The 27,008-nt window shown below is 36.2% G+C and overlaps 2 long non-coding RNA genes across 2 annotated transcripts in view; both read left to right on the plus strand.

Annotated features, from left to right (window-relative positions):
* LOC149501776 (uncharacterized) overlaps positions 1-27,008 on the plus strand; it is a 423,933-nt gene that overhangs the window by 15,508 nt on the left and 381,417 nt on the right. The window lies entirely within an intron of this gene.
* LOC149501777 (uncharacterized) lies at positions 12,554-14,495 on the plus strand. The gene is made up of 3 exons (XR_016323966.1): positions 12,554-12,612; positions 14,082-14,221; positions 14,301-14,495. It is a non-coding gene; the product is annotated as an uncharacterized LOC149501777 (long non-coding RNA).

Raw genomic sequence — 27,008 nt, forward strand, 5'->3', positions numbered from 1 at the left:
GGCGATTTGCATTGATGATAACTCGGCTATTAATTGAAGCTGCTAACATTATTGTTCGGAGGCAGAAATACGAAGCTAGGTGCTTAGTATCATCGAATAATGACTCAGGTCACCGTACCGCCTAAATAACGATCAGGTACAGAGCACATTGTGTAAATACTATTATGAGCAAAATATAGAACGTTTATTAACATAAGCATAAAGTAAAGAGAAAGCTTGTAGCCTTGTAGGGTGGCCAGGAGTCTTGTGAGTCCTCAGGATTAGGTACCACCACCTTGCTGCGCCAACAGTATTAGCGTTCTTGGTTGAAGAGTGGGTCAACCGTTGTACTTTAGATGTGAGAATTAGAACTCATGTCTCAAGGTGGGTGGCGGTATTTACGTTGCATATGTATATGGACACCTGGGATCAGTTAACACTAGGTGGGCCGTAAGCTCGTTCATCCGTTTAAGCAATAACAAAAAAAACAGAAGTTGTTTGAAAGATTCCTATGGTTTAGTTTTATTGAAGTATAAATTAATAGATTTGAAAAGAGATCGAAATTCATAACTCGCCATACTTACATGATTTCAATGCATTCGTATTCTTAAAATTGCTTAGTTTACAATGTTAGAATTACGTTTGAGAAAATTAGAGATACGCTTTGTTTAATCTTAGGCTTTGTTGAAGTACAGACAAAATCTAATAAAATAAGCACAAGAATGACCAAATATCGAAATATCATCCTGATAAGGAAAACACGTAAATAATGTATTACTCTCAAGTGTATTTCACGAAGTTAGGTACGTATTTCATGTCGCAGTGGAAAATTTAAAGAAAACTGTTTTTCATCGGATGGTTGTCTGACTTTTTGTATACAAAAATTTACGGTTCATGGTGCAAGATTATATAGTTTAAACATTCTTTTAAATGTATTCGTTGGCTTGGATATTAGTCAAGGTGCTTCTTAGATGTGATTTTTCATGTACGCTGTGAAAATGAAGTATTTGGATTTCTTTTGTTGATTTTCTAAGAATCTTGTTGAGTACTTACTATTTTTTGTAATTTCATTCTATTTTCTATTAAAATTACGTATTTTATTAATACAAGGACGTTAAATATATTTTTAATTGTAGTTCCAAAAAGTTTTAGTGTACATAATTTTATTACATGTTAGTGCCGAAGAATTTCGGCGTCGTCTCTTGATTTAAATAGAAATATAGTGATATTATATTAACCATCATTCGTTGATACATACATTAAATTTAATAAAGCTATTAAGAAATTAAAGTAATTTTTAAACCATAGAATGTCGGTCATACATCTGTTTTATTAGCTTAAACAAAAAACAGTACCGTTGGACATGCCTGTTTTCATTTGTCTTTGTAGATTTTTTGATTGTTAAAGCATTTTTCTAGATTTATTCACACAAGATAAACTAAATTAAGTTTAATTAAATAAAATAGATTATAATGACTTTTTTCATTTCATGCTACCTAATTCACACGATTTTTAAGCCGTTATTAAATAGAAAAGTTAAAATTAACATCTCACATTCTTATAGCACAACATTATGGTGTGTATTGATAAACATCGATTTCTCTGACAGGAATATCTTTTCGAGGTAAATATGGATTTAGGGATTGCATAGAAATCTCTGATGAATCTTTAGTTAAACTTCCTGTTAGTACACATACTACGTACTTGTGATTTTGTAATCACAAAGTAACGAGTCGATTTCATACTCAACTATTTAAAAATAGACGAGGTTTATCTGCTGTTAGGATCAACTACGTCTGTCTTTTTGTCAATACTCTTTTGTATAATAATTTATTGAATCATTGGCCTTCATCTAATCTATATTTGAACAACTTTGTAAAGCACGATGAAATAAATACTACTTACGATACTTCTTACCTATTGCACAAATACTTATTTCCTATTTCATTTTTGAATAATATTATTGATTTTTGTTTCCTGTTTTTGTGAACTTCTAAAGATTTTCATCACATTTCGTAAACTTGTTTTTCATAATAAATTCATCATGTGTAAACTATGAAAACAGTCAAATCTTGTTTAGAAATGATGCCGGTATTCTAGCTATTTGTTAGCGAATATGTTATATAATTTCAACAAAACGCAAGACTTTGTTTTTATTCCCAGATTAGTACATATTTGTTTTATAAAATGAGCAAAATTTTGACATCGGAATATAAGTTACGGAAAATAACATGGAGGATTTTTTAAACTGTGACAAGATTTTAATCATACAATTCTTTAATTAGTATTATTATGCTTATTTTCTTGAAGCTTCAAGCTTAGTAAGATAAGACAGGTGCATTTGAGTTGGGCGTCTCATGAAATTGAACTTTTTTGGAATTCATTACGTGTCTTTTTCGCGTGTCACACGCTCTCAAAATTCACATTCAGCTCATGCAGCTTAGGTATTAAGTGCATCGTTGGTTTGCCTTGACCGTGGACGAAAAAGTGCATTGCCCCGTGTCCGAATCGTTTTTATTTTTCGATTCGGCTTCTGGCGCCGATACTACTCGACTGGGTTAGGAGTCTTGACCTAGCCTAATATTATTTATATTAGTAGCGGAACGATTTTATAAGATGACGTTTGTTATGCTTTAACACGTCGATATTTATGTTCGCCTTATCTTTACGCCTTGAGTTTGTGACTGCGTAGATCTTGCATAATTACGAATGCTCGAAGAAACGCGTCCATAGTACAAGATGTATGTACGTATATAGCTTTGGCTTTGTTGTTTTGCATACGCACATTATGATAGCATTAGGCGTATGATTGAGAGCGGGCACATTAAAATCGTATCCGATTGAGAAAATTACGCAAAGAAAATATAATTTTGCATAATAAGCTTTTATATATATAATATTTAAATAATTATAATTTTTTTTATTTATTGCTTATATGGATGGACAAGCTTACAGTCCACCCGGTGTTGAGTGATTACTGGAGCCCATGGACATTTACAACGGCTGCCCCACCTTTCAAACCGAAACGCATTACTGCTTCACGGCAGAAATAGGCAGAGCGGTGGTACCTACCCATGTGGACTCACAACTGACTGACAAGAGGTCCTACCACCAGTAATTACGCAATTTATAATATTAATATTTTTCTATTGAGTTTAAAATTTACTTTAGATAAATACAAAAGGTATACCTAGTTCTAAATAAGACCTAGGTCAACATCAATAAAGAAGTATTAACATAATTCACGTACATACGACTTACGTCTCCGCAAATATACAAATTTTGCTTTTTAAAATAATTTGCATGCGTTTAAATTGCGTCTCGATAAACTGCGGTCCGTATTGTAAACTTGAAATTCAAGGACAAAGTTAAAACTGCCGAAAAAAGTCCGAACCGGTGCATCCATACGCCTAAATGCAAGTGCAGTGAACACTTGGCTGTTGCGCACTCAAACCATCTTGACATTAGACTTTTTTCGTGAATCAAAAATCTAAAATACGAATTGCATTATAAGGAGTACAATAATTGAATTGAATAATTTAGTAAAAAATATACACTCGTAATGTTGTTCGATCGATTCGTGCGTTGTGCGATTTAAGACGATTTGGCGGTTACAAATCGCTATGTAAACAGTGGGAAATAGGAAATGTTACGATTCATACACGGCCATTCAGTTAAAACAACAGTCTACAACGTCAATCTATATTTTAGTCTTGTTTAATTTTAGCCAGGGTTTCTAGCTTTACCGTATCGATGTTAAAGTAAACAAACAGAATATTGTACTACATCACTCAGAAATATTGTGTATTTCTCTCCTAGTATTCGGTTTCGCGAATGCGGATGCAGCTGGTTGCGTTTCGGGATCGTCATGTTTATTCGCGTCATTGACATTGATTCGACATCTATACTAATAAACAAATCTACAGAGGTTTTTACGGATGTTCCGTTATAACTGCTGAACCATGCATCCGATTGACTTAAAACTTGGTATCCATGTAGAAAATACATGTACTTATTGGATAGGCTAATATTTATATGAGTTGAGAATTTTTGTGGGGGTGAGAAATAATAATGTTAATTTTAAAGGCTCAGCGAAGCGGACGGCTATAGCTAGTCGTTACTAAAATTAAAAATAAATAATAGTTTAAAAAAGTAACAAAATACGCTTTTATAGAAAATCCAACTAACAAATAGATATATTTTTTTAATAAATTTGAATTAAAAATAGTGTAAGAAAAAAATATTTTATTGTAAAAAAAAGCGTGGTGTGCTTTTCAGGATATTATCAAAATAACCCTTCTACTCATATCTGTTCATAAAATATTTATAACTACTGATACCATGCACCCTATAAAAGCTTATTTTGTAAGTTTTTTTAACTATTCTTTATTTTTAATTTTTTAGTTGGATTTCAATATATTTTTTTTTATTTTTTAATATTGAATTTTCATCGGTCCTTAATAAGTACCTATACCGAATTTCGAGTTAAACCGACGCTTTTGAAGGGGTTCAAAATCATGTTCAAAGATTCCGTTACAAACGTACATACCTACGTCTGAAGCTAATAAAAGCGTATTAAAAACGTAAAGTATCAAGACGATTTGAGTACAGGTAATCGTAACATCGATCCGCAATGTCACCCCGAGCGGGTTCAATCGCCGAACGTGCAACTACAGGAGAAAGGGTTCGCCGGAGAATTTTATTATTGTATGCACTTAAAATTCATATCGTTTACTTCTTACTTTTTTTTTTTCATGAACAGAATTAAAATTCGTTAGAATGTGTCTCGTTTTCGAATGTCTTCGGGCCGATTACTAATAATGGAATTAAATAATTCTATGTAATACTAAAGAAACTCGATTTTGCAACGCCAACCGATTATAAATGTTAGAGTTATCGACATTACATTTTACTGGTGATAGGACTTCTTGTGAGTCCGCCGCAGGTAGGTATCACCACAATGCCTATTTCTGCCGTGAAGCAGTAATGCGCTTTGGTCTGAAGGGTAGGGCAGCCGTTGTAACTATACTGAGATTTTAGAACTTATATTTCAAGGTGGGTGGCGCATTTACGTTGTAGATGTCTATGGGCTCCAGTAACCACTTAACACCAGGTGGGCTGTGAGCTCGTCCACCCATCTAAGCAATAAAAAAAACCATTAATTTGTTGAAAATACACGTTTGGCCATATTACGTCGTACGTTGATTGTACTAAGGATAGAAATGAAAATATGTAATGTACTTTTTTGTGATAGTAGCATTCCTGGTGTGACGACAACGGCTGAACAAAGCTTCAAATCTCAGTTGGATAAACGAACTCTGAATGTGTACGGCCCAAAGCAGCCTCTAGTTCCAATTTAATGGGTGGGACAGTTGTTATACATAGGTACAATGTAGTCGAGACTTCGTTAGCCCACTGAGTTTCTCGCCGGATCTTCTCAGTGGGTCACGTTTCCGATCCGGTGGTAGATTCTGCGAAACACTGCTCTTGCTAGGGTCAGTGTTAGCATCACTCCGGTTTGAGCCCCGTGAGCGCACCTACTAGTTAAGGTTACGCTGAAATAGTCTCTCAAGGCTATCGGCTTAGGTAGGTAAAGAAAAGAGACTTCGAGCTTTAAAGGTGGCGGCATTGAAGCTGTGTTGTAATATGGACTCCAACGATTTATCACTTGTGCAAGCTGAGCTCGTCAACCGACATAGTCCAATAAAAGAAAGAATGAACGAACAAACAAACAAACAAAAAAGTCAAATAATTTTAAATTAAAGATTGATGCACTGATCACACAGAGCTATTTCTATTACTTAGGTATTATGAGGTAACATGATGATTTTGATGAAAATGATGATGAAAAAATGCGTTTTAATAAGCCGTATTTATAATAAATATAAATCGTTATTCATTTTTTAAGAAACGTTAATTGTGTCAACTCAAATTGTATTTCAATGTTAATTTAGTTTGATAGCCTAATTCACTGTATCACTATAATATTATTATTAATAAATTATTTTCTTAATCACTAAAAGTTAGGTTTTAAACCAATCCTAAATATCGATCTGCATCACAAGCATTGTTTGCTTGCAACTTGCAAACAACGCTTTAGACAAATTCCTGTGTATTTTATTCTTTACTAGCTGACCCGGCAGACTTCGTAGTGCCTCAATCGATAAATAAAAGACTTAAACTTTTGTATAAAATAAACTTAAAACAAACAAAAGGAATCCGTCCCACGGAGGACATATGAAAGGAAAAACAAAAATGTTATATTTATTTAATTCAGAGCATTTTCATCTACCTTTTAAACTTTTTAAACCTTCTCTGGCCTACCACAAATAATTGAAGACCAAAATTAGACAAATCGGTCCAGCCGTTCTCGAGTTATAGCGAGACTAACGAACAGCAATTCATTTTTATATATATAGATAGATGAGGTCTCGACCTTTATGTTATTATATTAATTACATTTAAAGGAATCTCACCGTAAATCTCTTCTTTTTAGTCGCATAATTCATTGCTGAATGTCGTGTCCTTGAAAGGCCTTCATAGCTCTTTGAACAATCATCTTCCATTTCTTTGGGTTTTCGGCTTCCCTGGCTGTAACAGCGAGTCCGGTGAGCGCGGTTATGTGATCTGACCGACGGCTTGCTGACCGGCCGGTAGGCCTTTTCCCTTGTACCTTGATCACCACCACCACCACCACTGTAAATAAGTTCGCATAAACAACCAAGCAGCATAAAATGAAGTCGTTAATTATGTGTCTGTGTATGTTTGCGCTTAGTTACCCTAAATACATGTCAATAGTTGTATTCGTAGATTAAAGGCAATATTCCTTCATGATACGATATAAAACAAATAGGTATCTCAGAAAAATCGCTATTTCATAAGCCATACACAAAGAGGCTCTATTTGGATTTAGTAGGTACGATATATATAAATAATTGTAATTGCAAAAATATATAAGAATATTATAAGGTGAATACTCACCCACTTGAGATATGAGGTGAAAATCTTGATTGTATTGCTGCTTATTTCAGCCGTAAAGCAGTAATGCGTTTCGGTTTGAAGTTTGTGGCAGCCGTTGTAACTATACTGAGACCTTAGAGCTTATATCTCAAGATGGGTGGCGCATTTACGTTGTAGATGTCTATGGGCTCCAGTAACTACTCAACACCAGGGGGCTGTGGGCTCGTTCACCCATCTAAGCAATAAAAAAAAGCCATTTTCCAGTCGCAATTATAAACGAATTTTGTTTTAGTAAGTTCATAATGATATTTTCTGCAATGTAGCTTTAAGACAATATGAAGGCGCTTACCGCGTTCCCTCGATACTCGTTGAATCTGCCTGGTAGCTGGCGTTGTGTCGCGTCTCAATCTGGCAAGTTCCTTTGGATCTAGCGGGGTATCCCGGGACACTAGTGGCACCGCCTGGGGGGCCTGATGGGGTGCCATAATGAAACAGCTGACGGTTCAGAGCCTTCGATTCTCCTCGAAGTCTTCATCTGCCAGGCGTCCTTAGAGTGAGTTGCGAGTGTGGTTGGAATTTTGACCACGGTAAACCCCCAAGCCAAGACGTTTGAGCGAAAGTGCAGGGGAGTCGTTTAGTGGGTAGAGCCAACACCTGTAGACCGTCGATCCCCATATACCCTATTACTATATACCCCATAGTACTATATACCATATACCCCATATGCCCCCTTACGCGCGGGAACATCGTAAGAGGATCGGCACCTGGCCTAAAAAAAATAATGAAACGTACAACGCAATAAACGTTGTTATATTAAAGCTTTCCGAACATGTTTTATTTAGTTATTTCATACTGGGAATTTACCCGGTTTGTTTTCGTGAATGTTTCCTAAATATGTACCACACACACAACATACACAGCCTATATAATACATATCGACGCTTGAAAGGCAAACGTGATTAAGCGACAATGCGTCAACTTTACAGTAGACTAATTTAAAGTTGAAATACCTTAAAAAAAAATTATATTTTAACGAATTTAGCTGTAGGATTGAAATGATTTTAATAGACCTAGACATATATATATTTCTTTTTTTTGCGCATCGACATATGGTTATTGTCGCTTAGTCACGTTTGCCTTTCAAGCGTAGATATGTACATTGCTGTATATTTTCGACATAATATAATAAAGCACCATGAGATGATTATCTTGACATTTAACAAACAAGAATTGGCATATTGTGAAACAACAATGGAAGACAAAAATAAGTTTTTTTTATGTGTAACTTAACACTGTGTAACGTTTCTGGTTGGTAATAGATTGAAAAAAATAGTTTATGTGTATGAAATGAAATGGAATGTTTCAGCTCATTGGATTTTCTTAAATCTTAATAAGAGTTCGCGAACCAAGTGCATTTAAACGGGCAAGATCAATGCAGAAGTACATCGACGCTCCTTTTATTAAACTGCACAAAAAAGTGTACTTTCGTCCTTTCCCAACCAGTTAGCGAGAGCAATGCCCCTCAAATTTTGCTGCCGAAATTTAAAATTGGTCTATCCTCCCTATCGGACATACGTCCATTGTCACGCATGCGAGAAAGCAGGATATATTGTTTAGTCGTGTAGTACTTTTGAATTCGTCTTTTATTGATATCTCAATACAGCACGCCTTAAGGTAGGTTATGACTAAGATTAAATAGAATATACTGTTAGTACTAACGTGAGATTAACATCGATATTCTTTGTAAACAAATCTACACGAAATATATACGAAAGCTTCCACGAAACTTTAAATAAAATTATACGAAGGCTTCATGAAATTTTATTAGCTTGTGATTTGAATTCAATTTGTATACCGCGTAATGATAACATTCGAAAGACAGGTATCGGAGTTACGTACATAATATTATGTACTTAGGTACAATATACGTGCAAAAATTTGGGTGCTTGTCTGAATCGATTTACGAATGTGGTAGGTATGCTAAATGAACTCCGGTGACTTGCATAACAAACCATGTGTGATAATATTGTAAGCTAGCTTTGGATCCCAAGCCTTGACTGTTACGTTTTAGAAGCCCATAGTAATATAGATCGAAATGAATGTAGAACAGAAATATTCGAGTGGTACTAATTTTAATAGTTCTTGAAAATAATACTTGTCCGATTTCGCACAGATATTGTAGTAAGAAAACTGTTTGCGTACAGGTAGCAATAGTCTTCTGATTTAGGTAGTATTTTGGCTATTATTAATATGCTTGGTACTTTTATTTCGCTTTTCAAAGAAAACGTGTAACGAACAACATCTCCGAATCTCTTTATGTATTTGGTTTAGCGGGGCCGCGTTGAGAATTGTATTGCTTTGACGCATATTTGTGGTACCACTCGCTCCGCAGTTTACAGAATGATTTAGTTACTTTGTGTGATTTCATTAAACGATATAACGATATAGTTAGTCATAACGGAAGATGTTTTTTGACTTTTGTGCCTATTAGGTTTTTTTATTGCATAGACGCGTGAACGAGTTGACCGCCCACCCGGTGCAAAGTGATGCGCGGATCCATTATTGTATGTAGATTGTCAAGCGATCACATGGGAACGCCTGACTGTTACGTGGCAGTAATAGGCAGGATGGCGGTACCTACGCATGCAGGTTTACCACACGCCCTGCCACTAGTAAATACTTGCTGCCTTTTCTCCGTTGAATCCTTTTAAGTCGCCTTTTACGACATTCAATAGAAGATTTGTTATTGTGCTATTCTAGACCAATACCAAATAGCGATAGTTAACATCATTTTGGTTTTACTGCCGTAATAATTGAATTGGCACTAATTAATGACCTTTTTTTGTATAAAATAGTCAGTGCCTTCGCTTTTGGATGCTTAGCTTTCATAAGTCGATGCAAGGGTTTACAGTGCCCGTCGCCAAGACGGACAGTGGAAGCAACTCAGAAGATAGCAGAAGAAAACTCTTTGGAGGAGCAGAGCGGTTCTCGTTGATTAGGCGCAGTCTTTAGGACTCGAAATCGAGAGAACGACCTGGTTCTGAAGACGAAGAAACTACGAGACTTGGAGATTTTTTTTTTTTTTTTCCTGCCTAAGCTGAGAGCCTTGAGAGGCTATTTCAGCGTAACCCTAACGTTTGTAGGTGAGCTCACGGGGCTCAAACCTAATGACGTTGCTAACACGAACCCTAGCAAGAGCCGTGCTTCGCAGAATCTACCACCGGATCGGAAACGCGACCCACTGAGAAGATCCGGCGAGAAACTCAGTGGGCTGTGTCTGAGAGTTCAAAGAAAATGTCTTGATTTTATACGGTAATTAATCAGAATGTAAAGGCCTGCGACACCGATTACCACGAGCTACTTAACGTAGGTACTAAACTTCCTGCGTTCTTTCCATTAGTTATACAGCTTACTGACGGTAGAGAGTATTGTGAGCCCGTTCGGGTACCTATGTACCACCTTGCCTATTTCTGTCGTGTAGCAGCGTTACGGTTTGAAGAATGGGGCAGCCGTTGCGCTGTAAAATTGAGACTTAAAAGTAATATCTCAAGGTGGGTGTGGCATTTACGTTGGGCTTACTATGGCTATTTATGGTCTTCGGTAACCACTTAATACCAGTTGGGCCAAGAGGCGCGCCCACCCATCATTACTATAAAAAAAGTTTGGCCAAGTTGTTTTGCATCTCAGAATTTTTATTACAGCGCCATCTATTAACATAAAAATGTAACTGTTCACATAAGGTTCGTAAATTTAGTGCTCTAACTTGCTCATGTCTCTATTTCATGCGGTTACTATTGAAAAACAGAGATGGTGCATTTGTCAATAGTTAGCTTTCTATGAAGATATTCATAAATCGTTACCTATTTAGTAATGTTTAATGTACATGTAAACATGATATTAAAATTCATTGTTTGAATTATGTTCCTTTCCGACTCTATTTTACTTCGTTTCTATTTACAGATAATTGTAGGTACATACAACATGTTTGTGTATTATTTTTTTAATTGGACAAACAAGAACCTGTGTTGTCGGATACCTACTACAAAAACTTTTAAGCGTGTTTGAAAGGCGGGAAATTTTAATCTTTATAAAACGAGATTAGCTGTTAGTGTTTTATAGAAATAAACTGTTCATGTTATTGATGATAACAATGCAAACACCTTCGGGTGATTCACTTGGTCTTTAGTGGATAATACAGCCTATAAGCAACACGGTATGAATACCGCCACCCACCTTGAGGCATGAGGTCGAAGTCTTAATATAAGTATAACATAATGGCTGTCCCACCTTTTTAAGCCTGCACATATGCATGTCCACGGCAAAACAGCTCTGACCTCACCTACTATAAGCAGTTACGGGAATTTATAACCATCACAAGGTGAATACCAGTATGCACCTCGATTCTCAATGATATTACAGAGCGATTGTTACAGATTTATTTGCAATTTAATACCTGCTGGAAGATTTGTGCCTTAAAAATAATTGCATCACTTGATACCTACACGAATACAGATTATGTTACGCAAACAGAAAATACTTGCTTGTCAGATAAAAAAAAGAGAAAAAAAAAACCCATCAAAGCTCGTCCCAATCTCGATCTAGCATAGGTTTGCACTAAAGTAAGCAAGACTAAATTATATACTTATCATTATATTAATTTACTGTGAATCGTTATATACGACAATAAACTAGAGGGGAAACTTGAAGTCGTTGTGGCCTAAAGGATAAGACGTCCGGTGCATTGATGTTGAGCGATGAACCGGTGTTCGAATCTCAGGCGGGTATCAATTTTTCTAATGAAATACGTACTCAACAAATGTTCACGATTGACTTCCACGGTCCACATAACATCCTGTAATAAAAATCAAACCCGCAAAATTATAATTTGCGTAATTACCTACTGGTGGTAGGACCTCTTGTGAGTCCGAGCGGGTAGGTACCACCACCCTGCCTATTTCTGCCGTGAAGCAGTAACGCGTTTCGGTTTGTGGGGTGGGGCAGCCGTTGTAACTATACTGAGACCTTAGAACTTATATCTCAAGGTGGGTGGCGTATTTACGGTTGTAGATGTCTATGGGCTCCAGTAACCACTTAACACCAGGGTTGTGAGCTCGTCCACCCATCTAAGCAATAAAAAAAGAGTAAGTCAGTCCATATATATAAACCATAAATGTAAACATGTAAACAGAAAAAAATATCAAAATCTACATATAAATGTACACTGCTATTTAAGGCAAATACCCCGGCAATCCATAGCCGACGTCCCACAAAGACAACAAGCATTCGCCTTTCGTATATACACTTACATCTTTTTATTGACTCACACAGACACGAATCTTTCCTCGAAGAATACGAAAAAAATATATATACAAAAAAAATTGAACTTTTTCCTAAGAATAAGCGGGACAGCGTACGGATCTTATTTTTCTCGCGGACGTTTCAGTCGCTCTCGGGCGGGAGAGGAGGTTCTTGGAGCCAGGAGTATGAGACCACCACCCTCCCTGCAATAATACTGCGTCACTATTTTGCGCCATTACCTACACTCGCTTCCTATTCTATAAGTAGCGGGGACTGTAGAACGTTACCGGGAAACTTCGGAAATTATGTGGCAAGAATGTCGATGCGACCTCAAATATTGGACAAAGAGCTACTGGAATGTTTTATAGTTGACGCGTATTTTTTTATTTTAATGATAAATAAGCTGATTCCAGTCAGTCGTTATTGTAGTTTATCATTAGTTTTCAATTCAGCTTAAGCAATTAGGATGAGTTTGCTCTTAACCCAATTTCAACTAGGTGACTACTAGCCCGAGAGCCCGTGGGATCTACTTGTATGTATTTGACCAGACCTGAATTTTCGTACATTGAGACCCCTATACCTACCATGCATGAGGTGGGGACTCATTAAGCTCAAAGTGGTCGACGCGCCGAGCGCTCAGGTAGGACAGGTACCGATTTTGACGGATTTTAAATCCATTTGACCACGTCTGCCGTTTTGAAATTTTGAAAATATATGATTATTATTATCGGAAAATAAGAATGGCAGACCATTATCGCGCATTTTACTTTGTGGCAGACCACTTTGAAAATGCTAAATTGCATTGAAAATGCAAAATTTTGAAAGTAATTGACTAGATCTGCCATTGATTTAATAATATGTTGTTTATTATAGTCTTAAAAACTTATATTGATCACGGCAGACCTCTACATTGCGTACATACATCAACATATAATAAAATCTTAGCTACTACCCGGCCAGATGTATATTATGTTTTCCGTTCACTGTTTTAGAGGAATATAATTTACTTGCGATTTACTTTAGCAATGTATTTACCGAAATTAATATTTTTTTATATTATATATACTAAACTTCATTAGTTAGACAATTAAGAAGTGAATTTTTTATGGAATAATTATAAATAATACGGTATAATGCTGATCATCTGAAGTCGTCGTGGCCTAAAGGATAAGACGTCCGGTGTATTCGTGTTGAAGCGATGCACCGGTGTTCGAATCCCGCAGGCGGGTACCAATTTTTCTAATGAAATATGTACTCAACAAATGTTCACGATTGACTTCCACGGTGAAGGAATAACATCGTGTAATAAAAATCAAACCCGCAAAATTATAATTTGCGTAATTACTGGTGGTAGGACCTCTTGTGAGTCCGCGCGGATAGGTACCACCGCCCTGCTTATTTCTGCCGTGAAGCAGTAATGCGTTTCGGTTTGAAGGGTGGGGTAGTCGTTGTAACTATACTGAGATTTTAGAACTTGTATCTCAAGGTGGGTGGCGCGTCTACGTTGTAGATGTCTATGGGCTCCAGTAACCACTTAACATCAGGTGGGCTGTGAGCTCGTCCACCCATCTACGCAATAAAAAAAAAAAAAAAAAAAAAAAAAAAATTATTCAATTCCTCATTTTTATCATTCAACATTTAACTTGCCAGCTATACAATGCCAAAAAATCTAGTGATGTAGATGATGGAAGGTTCCAGCTATTCGTTAGCAACTATAAATATTCAGACATCAATGAAAATTATAGAAAAAAAAATCAAAAATTTGAGGCAAGCTCAATACCACCGCATAAGAGTGAGCTTTATCAACAACTTTTGAGGGCCCACTATATTTCTTCTATTTGGAGAAATGCTTACAAAAAGCAACTGACAACTTTAGACCCATTGGAGTATGGTTGGATTGAGCAGGACAACATATATGCCTTCAAAGGGTTCGAAGGTGACCAACTTCCATATTTTGTGAGTGACTTAATCCCCAATGTTCCTGGTAAGTTGATAACAATTCTTTCTCGAACATGTTCAGATGAATTTACGTTCATTTTACAATTTATGTTTTATTTTTGCAGTATTCGATTCAATGGTTGATGAAGACGAGTCGCCTAACGATAAAGATGACTCCGATGATGATGATGATGAATGAAGATTGATATATATATATAATATGTAATGCATGCATGATATATTTTTTTAACTGATTTAACACTTTTAAATTTTGTCTTGACGAAATAAAAATGAGGAATTGAATTCTTTTTTGATCAGCATTGTACCGTATTATTTATAATTATTCCATAAAAAATTCACTTCTTAATTGTCTAACTAATGAAGTTTAGTATATATAATATAAAAAAATATTAATTTCGGTAAATACATTGCTAAAGTAAATCGCAAGTAAATTATATTCCTCTAAAACAGTGAACGGAAAACATAATATACATCTGGCCGGGTAGTAGCTAAGATTTTATTATATGTTGATGTATGTACGCAATGTAGAGGTCTGCCGTGATCAATATAAGTTTTTAAGACTATAATAAACAACATATTATTAAATCAATGGCAGATCTAGTCAATTACTTTCAAAATTTTGCATTTTCAATGCAATTTAGCATTTTCAAAGTGGTCTGCCACAAAGTAAAATGCGCGATAATGGTCTGCCATTCTTATTTTCCGATAATAATAATCATATCTTTTCAAAATTTCAAAACGGCAGACGTGGTCAAATGGATTTAAAATCCGTCAAAATCGGCACCTGTCCTACCTGAGCGCTCGGCGCGTCGACCACTTTGAGCTTAGTGAGTCCCCACCTCATGCATGGTAGGTATAGGGGTCTCAATGTACGAAAATTCAGGTCTGGTCAAATACATACAAGTAGATCCCACGGGCTCTCGGGCTATACAGTTTTGTTATTGTGAAATTCAATAGCGTAATTAGTAAATGATTTTTTAATTAAAATATCACACCCTGTATCATTCTCATAGTATATAGAGTGTCTTTAATCATGAATTTGTGTTTCGAATATTTGAAATTCAGTTTCTGGAACAATAGAAGAATGGTCAATAGTGATTTAGTTCTAAAGATTTAGTTTTAATTTTTAAAGATAAAATTTTATTTACCATTTCAAGGACTTTGAGGTAATGTATTTAAAGTCGAATATTGAAATGATCATGGCCTAAAATATAAGAGGCCCGGTGCATTCACATCGAGTGAACTAAATACATAATATCAATTTTCTACTAAGAACGAATCTTATGTAGATACTATCTTCATACAGGCTCGTTCCCTTGTTTTTTTATCAAGTTCTTTTGGGATGCCATCTACACCAGGCGCTTTGTTATTTTTCAGTTTCTGTAAAACCACTCTGACATCTTCGACTGTTGTGGTCATCATCTCGAGATTCTTACCTGAGTGCAGTGAGTGTAGCATCAGATGATTGTCCTACATCTAGCTCTGAACTCTGAGCATTACTACTTACACATTCAGTAGCTATCGGAGGTATACTACTGCAAATTTTTGTCTCTATCCCTATTTTTAATACGCTTTTATTAGCTTCAGAGTATGTATGTATGTATGTAACGGAATCTTTGAACATGATTTAGACCCCTTCAAAACGTCGGATTAACTTGAACTTTGATATACCTACTTATTAATCAAATTATCAAAATAACCTTTCTACTCGTATCTGTTCATAAAATATTTATAACTACTGATACCATGCACCCCACCCTTTTTTATTAATAAAATCATTTTGTCTTACACTATTTTTAATACAAATTTATTAAAATTTATTTTCTATTTTTTTGTTGGATTTTCTATAGAAGCGTATTTTGTTAGTTTTTTTAAACTATTTTTTTTTCTTTTCTTTTCATCTGTTGTTTTAGATCTGATCTCCTTTCTCTTTTATTTTTTCATTTCGTCCCTGTTTTACTGCATTGCTAGAATAATAATTTAAATGTTTAAAGTTTCTTGGAGCCAAGTGATGCAGTTTACGCTCTATGTTCACATGATTTCGAGTATCGGCGCTCATAGAACTGAGGCTTGCATGTGCCGAACTGTTCAAACTTGTATATGGATCTAGAGTATTTTAGAGTTTCGTATTCAGTAATCGTATATGTGGCGAGGTTTGATGGAGGTCTATGGCCAGGAGTGGATGTCTTTGGACTGAAAGATAGAGAAGATAGAATCATGCATGTTACAAATCCTGTGGTAAAACATATAAATATAGTTAATTTTACTAAGCTTTAATAATTATATACATTAATTATTGTTGCGAAATCAAATAAGGTTATCAGTTCCCAAACTAGAGGGATTTTAAAACTAGATATAAATAAATAAATATATATCTATAATTTCAATCTCCAGAAATAAAGCAAACAAATTTGCTTACACAAAAGTTTATCCGGAGTGGAATCGGAATCCACGTCCCTCGAAATCACGAATTACTATTTCGTTCAATTTGATATTAACTGTAACGGCAAAATAAAGAAAAATAAAAAAAAGCTCTTATTATAGATACTATAGTAGGAATTTCTACAATGTGCCCATGATAATTTGTAACGCAATTACAAACTTAACGTAAGTTTATATGATATCATCAACAATTCTGCTGGAAACTTTTTCTTTGTTTAATATTATAAAAGAAAATATAAAAACAGTTAAGTAAAAGTTTTTTTTCATTTGCATTTAAGGTGACTTTAAAAAGGATAATTATGTATTTCTCGATTGGGTCGATTATTAATGTTGCTTGATTAGTTTAAATAACTTTTCAATCTTGTTTAAAACTTTTATGAAATAAATTATAATTCTATTGTGATCGTTAGCGAAAATATCTGGACATTAGTTTTAATACCTTTGCAGATATATTTAGACTCAGACTTCAGTTCTCTATTTTGTAAACGTTATTCCCGCGATGTAATATATCCAATGCTTGTTTGTAAGGACTTGGTGCCATGTTCGATAGGTGGAAACAAGCAATGGATGCTGTACACCATTGAAGCGATACTGTAGCGTTGGCATCAAAGAATTCTGTTACGGGGTGGATGAGGCGACGGTCCTTTGATTCTGGCGAGATTAAACGTGCGGCAGACGGTGGCGCCTCTATCGATTGTTGTTGTAATTACAACGCTATCCTCGCCCAGTCGCAAATGAAATTGTTCCGGAGAGAGTCAGCTGCGGAAACCATCGGGTCGGTTCACCTAACCAGGAAGCAAGTTAGATTTTGAACTGTATGACATGCACGCAAAAGGTCATTGTATTCGTATGCTGAAACACAGAGCTTTTGCTACAGATTTGCGGGTGCATTATTGCATACGACGGAATATCTAGGCGTTTGATGAAATTCAAACAAAACGCATTCAGTAGCTGTCATTCGGTGTCTCGATGTTTGATAAATCACTTGAAAAACAAGTCTTTTTCGTTTCATTTTTCAGCTCTTTTCAGCACCCGCTTTAGCAGAACCAATCTAGGCAAGCACTCACCTACTCCTCGTCTAACTAACCTTTATAATAATCTAGTCAGAAAAGTTGAAAACCTTGACATATTTGGCGATTCCCTTCCAATATTCAGGACCAAAATTATAAAAAGTTGTTTTTGAACCTCAGCTTCAGCCTTGGTCTGAGTACTCGGGTATTACTGTCCTTGTTGTCTTTCTTTTGTTTTTTATTTTTATTATTATTAATAGTATTGTTAAATCTCTATTGATATATTAATGTAATGCATGCTGTGATTGCCTCTAATTAGAGTTGCAGTTATCAATTGCTCTATACATGTCAATGTTATTTTATGTCTTACTGTAAACCCAGTCGGTAATCCTTAAATAAATAAATAAAGTTCTTTTTTGCACGTTACGTTTGCTATTTGTATGTTGTTCAAATTTTTTTGACTACTAACCCGCTCAGGTTGTTCTGTTACTACCCTGAAACTTCTACTGAAGCTGTATTTATATTCAAGAGTTCACACGACTGCGCACAAACGCCGATGCGACCACAAATCCACAATTCGAATTCGAAATACGAATGGGAACGAAGAGAGGAATCCAATTAAACATTCAGAGCCCTCGAAACGTATCTACGTCTACGTGACGTAACGCCTCCAAAGAACGCATGCGTATTACAGTCGTACAGAACAAACGTAAGGTTCCAATTTCAATTGTAGAAAAAAATATAACCAATTCCAAATGGAGAAGGCTTCGCGGCGACCAATAGGAGCGCCCACAGTCGTAATGCCAACTGTGTGGGCGGAGCAAGTGATATCTAGCATTGGAATGTTCGTTGTATTTGTTTTGCTGGATTTGAAGGCTTTATTGCTTGGTGTTTGAGACTCTTTCCCCTTGAGAGCAAAAACGGCGGAAAGTCCGATACGGTTTTGTGATAAAGCTTTTCACATTATGTACCATTATCCTTTAAAGCCTTCGATGTATTATTTCTTGTCTTTAAAACAGTCCTAAATTTTAGGGTCGCGTTTAAAACAGCATTTGTGTAGATGCGTTAAGGTGTTTCATCAAAAGGTCTCGTTAATCAATAAAAATAATATTTTATATCACCTGGAAGAAAAAAAAAACGAAAAGCTTTTAAGGAAAACAAGATCATATTAGCTGTAATGAAATTAAGGGACGTCTCTCGGCGGACTTTATGAAACTGTAGGTATTGATTTTTCGATAGGGAAAAAACGAAGGCAACGATCTATGCAGATCTGGAGTGCTCTCGGCACATCAGATGGCACCGGCGGGGCAGCCTCCGCAGACAATCGAACCGTGGGGGGTGCCCCCCACTCGAGGTCGGGAAACTGACAAAGATTATGTTGCCAATTGTACTAGAATATGCAACGCTTGTTATAAAAACAAATAACGTACGAAAAGTGTTCTCTAGCTCGGTGAATCTAGAATAACCCCTCAAATTTTTTTTTATATTAAATTACAAAAAATATCGGAAGGATCGAATAATAGATAAATAGTCAATATAAATAAAGAACCACAATCGTCTCAATCGAATCATTATAGATAAATCACAGAAGTAAATGAACAGAATTATAAATTATCCGAATGCAATAAAGGTAGATTATATTACACACATGACGTCCTAATTATGCTTCATTAGCAGAGCTACTCTTCTTAAATTAATCTTGAAAATATACTAACTTTGATGAAATTAATATGACATTTAGTATTTAGTCGCAGCTTGTTATAATATATTTACGTGTGTCAATTCTACAATTGTCCTAACTTATTTCACCTTTACGCAGCAATTTACGAGCCTTTGAGTTAAGGTAGTTAGTTACACGCTGTGGTGCCTACTAGCTTTGGTAACGTCTGCTAAGCCGTTACGGTGACGACGAGCCTTTGCCTATGAGAGTTAATTAAAAAAAAACATTACTAGAAACGATATCATATCTCCAATAACTTATCTTTGCCGTTATCGACCCGTCGGCGGCGACTTCCCATTCTCGAAGTAAAACACGGCGGGAAGGAAACCGCGGGATAAACCGCCCCCCGAGCAGCCCCCACCCGATCTTTACGTTTCAGGAATAAATATTTCAGAGCGTGTGCTTCGGAAGTTAAAGTTATGTATCGCCCACGCCGACGGTAACAATCTGAAAATGAGAAAAGCTTGCTTTTCTTCACCTAAGTTTTCTTTATGTAACTTTTTTGTCGTAATGTTAGCTTGATGTTGCCCGGATTTGTGTTGTTTTAGTTCGCTTATTTATTGCTTCGCAAAGTAATATTAATATCATAATGAAGTACATACAGAAGGTTTTTTAATATAGGTATGTTCAGATTCTCAATGGTCGATCACGGCCTTATATCGAGTTTAGTTAATAACACTCGATTTTAATAAAAAAAGTTATGATTTTATGGCAGGTTACGAGACCTTTAAGCCATATAATTTCTGAAATATCGAATTCTTAATTTACGTGCATGTCATAGAAAAAAGAAAAAAGAAAAGAATGAAAACATCATTATAACGTAAAAGTTTCCTTCTGATTCTGTATTAGTTTTATGAATAATTACGTACATATAAACATGTCAAAGAGCAATGTAGAGGGTTATGCTCGGAGGTTCACTGTGAGATGAAATCAGTAATGAGGAGATTCACAGGAAAACCATGGTAACCGACATAATCCAATGAATCGCGACGTTGAAGTGGCAGTGGGCAGGACACATTGCTCGTAGAACGAACGGCCGTTGGGGCCAGAAAGTTCTTGAGTGGCAACCGTGTACCGGAAGACGTAGCATGGGTAGACCTCGAGATGGACCGACGATCTTTTGAGGTTTTTTTTTTTTATTGCCCTTGTAGGCAGACGAGCATACGGCCCACCTGATGGTGAGTGGTTACCGTCGCCCATGGACTTCAGCAATGCCAGGGGCAGAGCCAAGCCGCTGCCTACCGCTACCGCGGGGATCCGCTGAATGCAGGCAGTGCAGGGCCGATCTTTGTGGCCAGGCTTGAGGGAGGCATATGTCCAGCAGTGGACGTCTGTGGGCTGATAAGAAGAAACATATCAACCAACAACTTCAATTTAAAATTGATGTATTTAAACTCTTGAAAAGCAAATTATTATGGCCATTGTCGCTTGAATCGCAAACCTAGCAAACAATGTAATAATTTTTTTTTACCTAAAATCCGTAACCTGTTACATTTTCTAAAATATGAATTGTATGATCATTGTGCCATTAACAATCTCTCACTATTAATACGTACATTCTTAAACAATATAAATAAAGATAAAATTACGGCGTTAATGTAAGATTTAGTACAAAAAATGATTAGCAAATGAAAACTGAAACAAATATAAACACGATATTCATCCAAGAGTAACGTGTACTAGAATTTTGTGCCTTGAAAAGACAGTAGTAAAGCAGAAATTCATTTTCTATTATTTATTGTGTTTACATAAAAAAAAACTTGAGTGGCCTTTTAAATTATAAAATCAAGGTTTATCATGGACAGTCACTGGTTTCTGTAATCGTATGATTTAAATGTGTTTACTTTTCTCCACAATTTTATGATTAACTTTTCACTATAAAAAAAAAGGGTGCCTGTACTTATATGTACGCGCGTAAGAAGTTATACTTTATTTTTTATTTAAATTTTAATCAGTTTGAAAAAAAATCTATTAAACAACATCCTCAAACACGCATATTGGACATCCCTTTTCTTGACATCGTATAAACTCGGTAATTCTCGGTACGGTTCGGAAAGTTCACCTGCGGCTATATTCAGACTCGCCAAGTTACGTCGGTCGTATTACCTAATGAGCGATTTAGCGGGCAACTTCATTCTGTTAATTTTTTGTCACAGTGCGCGCGCATCGTAAAATTTCACTCTCATCAATTTTTCATAACGCGCCTAAAGAAGTATAACTTCAAAAAATCATATATGATATGATGAATATGATTTGATTCAAAATTCAAAACAATTTTAAATTACTCAGATGTAGATCTTATATGTAGATTCGATAGCGATTGTGTCCTTTCGGTTCGAAACTCATTATGGCGCTGTCTGTGGAGAGAAACATCAAAGTGACTAGTGGCTGGTCAAACGAGTTTGTGAGTTCACTGTTGCACGGAAGCAATGACGTATAGCAGACAGACGATTTGGGATACGGACGATGAATAGTTTTATTGACTACCCTGAATACAGTGCTGCTCACTAATTGTACGAATATTTTATTTTATACAAATTGAATTTAACTATTGTTTCGGATAAAAGCAGACCGGGAAACGGAGAGTGGATACATTTTGCGAAACTAATATCAAAAGTTTCCATTTGAATGTATATTTTTTTCTCATAACGGTATTTTGCGAGTATCTCGGAACTGATGCAAAATATTATCAAATTCGACCGGACGCAACTTCATTACGTGTGACGTCATTTGGGGCCAAAATAAACTAACTGCAAGCCGGCCACAGATAATACAAATTGGTCTCGTATTTCGTAAAAGGCATTCTGATTTGTGTTATGTTAGCGTGAAAAAATGTTGGAATTACTAACGTTAGTGATATGGAAGCTGTACAGCATACAATATGAGCAGTCTTTAGAGACTGTCTACAGATATTTCAAGATGAATAGGTACTACTGCGACCTTGAGTCATGAGTGTCCGAGTCTCAGTTGCACGGTAATAACGACTGTCACACATTTTAAACTAGAAGGTATCACTGTCGCATCGCGCAGGATTAGACCGGATAAAAGAAAATTTTATTATTCTGCGGGTTTGGTTCCTAATTCTATATCGTGGAAATTACATCTCAGATACGTAGTATTATTTATAGAAATTTATATTAGAAGCTAGGAAAAACTGAATTCGATAATTGGTCTCATCTCTCTGAACGCATAGAGCGGTCATCTTATTTAACAGACGGTCGTTCGTAACTGTGGGTAGTTAGTAAATGATTTATTTCTATACAAATTACATACACAAAACTTTGCATATCCGACCGTCAAAGTATGTATTTATTAACTATCTTATTATAACATGAATCTACATCCATATTTTGTTCACATAAAGTCAGATATCGATCACATGCTTGTAAAGTTAATGTTGATAGTAGATAATATTACGACCTCACCATTTTAAATTTTGATCTTAACCATAAGACCGAGAAGCGATGAAAGTCGTGGTGGCCTAAAGGATAAGACGCCCGGTACTTTCTTATCGAGCGATTCGACTGTACCCGTGTTCGAATCTCGCAGGCAGGTACAATTTTTCTAATGAAGTAAGTACTTACGATTTAGGAATAGCATTGTGTAATAAAAATCAAATTTAATTGCTGGTGGGTGGATGTCTTAATCTTCGCACAGATATTAAATTTTATCCGTGTAGGTATGTGTTTAAATTTGGTTGCGTTCTTATTCGCTTTGCATAACGTTTTATGTTGTAGGTTTTTTTTTTCTTCTTTTTTTTTATTGCTTAGATGGGTGGACGAGCTCACAGCCCACCTGGTGTTAAGTGGTTACTGGAGCCCATAGACATCTACCACGTAAATGCGCCATCCACCTTGAGATATAAGTTCTGAGTTCAAAGGTAGTTGTTTTTTATAATTTTAAATACAGTCAAACCTGGATAAGCGAGAGTTCAAGGGAGCACAATCTCATTCTCGCTTATAGAGGTTTCTCACTAGCCCGAGTTTCTCGCTAATGCTCCCTCTGAATTTCATTTCGCGATTTTCCGGATTCAAACGCATTCACTATTTTAAGTTTATCACTTAATGACACTACTTTAATTTTCCGTTTTGACATGATGCAGAACAGAACTTTCCTTCGTAATTGATTAACGATAAACTGAGTAAGTCCGACAAACAGGACGGTACACAGGCACACGTATCCATTCGAAAAGAATGCGATAAAATAACAACGTTATTTAGTTCCACGAAATAGAATAGGTTCTATATTGACGAGAAAACAATACAAAAACAATGGAAGGAAGTTCCACAAAAGTTAAGAATGAGTTATAAAATAGCAGATATTAAATTTGTAATTTGTTTTGTCATTTGTTCCTCCTAAATAATGTAAATAAATAAAGCTCGACTGTCGCTTATAGAGGCATAGATAAGTAGCAGTCTCACTTACGGAGGTCCATGAGGGAAAAACGACTCTCTCTTACAGAGGTCCATGAGGGAAAAACGACTCTCTCTTACAGAGGTTTCTGTATCTCGCTAATAGAGGTTTTGGGAGCTTAAAATGACGGTTCCTGGCTATTACTCTCACTTAACCAGTTCTCACTAACCCAGATTTGACTGTATATATTTTTTCAAGCAAAAGCCGTCATTTCATTTAAAGTGATCCCCTGCAGCAAACAAACTTTGTAACTATTTTCCAACCATATCTAATGTATACCGAACGTAAAACAAAACGCCAGTATTTTTACACACTAACCCTCTGTGTTGATAAAAACCGTATCAGAAATAGATAGAAGAAACGTAAAGAATGGTCTTGACATGAGACAGCACTTGTAAGAAAAATAACTTTCATTCCCTCGTCGGTCCTTTGTACATGTAGCTTCGAATAAATTCGACAATTTAGGGTTGATCTACTTTCTTGAGAAATTTGTAGGCTTACAGTAAATAATAGCTTGAACTAGTAGTAAACCGTACGTATGTACTGATTGTAAATACGATATGTTGTGATTATTCGTTCATTCATGGCTCGATTCATGAATCCGCTGTGTGTTTGGAGGAGTCTTTGCTCGCCCACCAGTCCTGGTGAAACTGGAAAGGACTCCGGGCCACCAGTAATACTTCAATCATTAAAAAAACCTGTGTGATAACTAAAAGCAGACTGTGAATACAGTATATGTAGAATATATAGGTACAGTAGAATACAGTAGCTTACATGTTTATGGTAATATATTATAGTAACACTTATTTCATTAATTCAGCATTATCAATTAAAAGCCACCTTAAGGCGCATTAAAGTTAACATAGGCTAAAAAATTTAAAACAGTTTAATAAATCCCCAAACACACAGGGACTTTATGGTCAGACAGAGAGAAAGATCGAGAAAAATCATTCGCGATGACTAGCCGATTCCGGTCGGGCTGCGTTCGTAATCCCGAACCCTTCCTCGCAATATGATTTGCGTCACTGGAGATGCGTTCAGAACAGATCACTGGCCGGTAACCGAGTGGAAAAAACGCTTCTCATCGGGACCGTTACTAGAGGTCGTTCCGAATCGAGTGGCTCCGAAACGACTTCGGGGCGGGAACGAAAACAAATAGCCGTGCCGAAATATAAACACAAATAAACTTTTTAAATTGTATAACCATTAAAATAGAAATGCTAGTACTTCTAGATCTATAGAATATTTACCAGTCTTTGTAATGAAGACAATAAAATTGATGTTACATGAGAAATTTGACTTTTGGAACGAAGTTCCTCATGAGACGATGCGGAGGGCTACCCTAATCGGGAAAAAACGTCCGTAACGTAAGATTTTTATTAGTGATGCACACAGTGTACGACTTAACTTTGTAATAACGTACAAATTAGTAATGCACACAGTATACGCTTAACTTTGTAATAACTTACAAAAAATAACATATTTTTTATCATTAATTGACCACGATTTCAGAGCGTTCGTTTGCGCAATACACTAACTCTTATGCAAACAACCGTGAATGAAGTGTACCACAATAAATTCGCATGTTACCGAATGACCGTGGGCTGTTGCGAAACCTCCAGTACTATTTTCTTTATACCTCGAATATTATAATAAAATTAATATTTTTATAATAAGGAACTTCGTTCCTATCCGGTGTCCCACGACACCACACATTTTTTTTTATTTTTTTTTTATCAGATTTTTTATCTGTGTAACATGGATAGACAGTTATAGTAGACGCATTACTATGGTATTGATATCATGAAAGTTCGCAATGAAGAAAGAACTAAAATATACTTAATATAATAAACTACACACGCAATGTTTTAGATGTCTTATTTATTTATTTTTAAGTTCACTGTACAGTTCTTAAGTTTAAACAAGGTCTTTATACCATATACGTGTATAAAATATAAAGACAATATAATGGTTCCATTTCATCTTTTTTATCTCTTTTTTCCATCATGACAATTTAGCACCCGCTATGAGAACAGATCGTCCTTACCACCTAAAACCGTTGCGTTCATCCAAAGTTCATTTCTAGCCATTATTTTAATGCACTGCGTAAAATATTCAAGTAAATTACCAACTTAGTTAATTTGATTCCGCTAATTAATTTAGAAGTGGACGAAATTCGGATTCCTATTCGGATTGCAATTCGGAAAGACAGATTCTTATAGTCTAGAAAGATAATGAAAATATAATGTAAATTTAAGGAACATTTCATAAAGTACATATACGTGATTTGTGTTTTGAAATTTCTCATAATGACTCATGCCTATGTGGTGTTCGTTCACGCGGATCGTACCCACATCTATTACCTCCAAATTTTGTAATCTTCCTTCAATAGGATACCGTCGACGCCCTAGAAACTTCCTGAAGGAATTATCTGAATAACTCTTAGGGCTGTTCGATGCTCCTTATTCGAACGCAGTTATAGCAGATTGCATGGTCCTCGTCGAAGGGCTCGACGAGTTTCTTGCTAGGTCTTTTCAGCGAGTTGTGATTTCGATCGGATAATTGATGCACTCGCCAAGCAGTTTTTTTTTATTGCTTAAATGGGTGGACGAGCTCACAGCCCACCTGGTGTTAAGTGGTTACTGGAGCCCATAGACACCTACAACGCAAAGGCGCCACCCACCTTGTGATTTAAGTTCTAAGGTCCCAGTATAGTTACAACGGCTGCCCCACCCTTCAAGCTGAAACGCATTACTGCTTCACGGCAGAAATAGGCAGGGTGGTGGTACCTACCCGCGCGGACTCACAGGAGGTCCTACCACCAGTAATTACGCAAATTATAATTTTGTGGGTTTGATTTTTATTACACGATGCTATTCCTTCACCGTGGAAGTCAATCGTGAACGTTTGATGAGTACGTATTTCATTAGAAAAATTGGTATCCTGCCAGCGGGATTCGAACACCGATGCGTCGCAACACGAATGCACCGGACGTCTTATCCTTTAGGCCACGACGACTTCAAAACCTTTGAGCGGTCATTCGAAGGCTCTCGGGCAGTTGTTTGCAAGCCCCATCTTTTATAACTGAGCCCGTACACGCTCACCCATCCGGATGAAGCTGGAAAGTCTTCCATGCCGCCAGCAATACTCCTGTACAAAAAAAAAAACCATTTAAACTATTTACATCGAGTATGAAAATTGGTTTCCTGAAGCGACAGAGCGCGAGA

The sequence above is a fragment of the Bombyx mandarina genome, chromosome 12, assembly GCF_030267445.1.
Source record: "Bombyx mandarina strain Sakado chromosome 12, ASM3026744v2".
NCBI classification, from domain to species: Eukaryota; Metazoa; Arthropoda; class Insecta; order Lepidoptera; family Bombycidae; genus Bombyx; species Bombyx mandarina.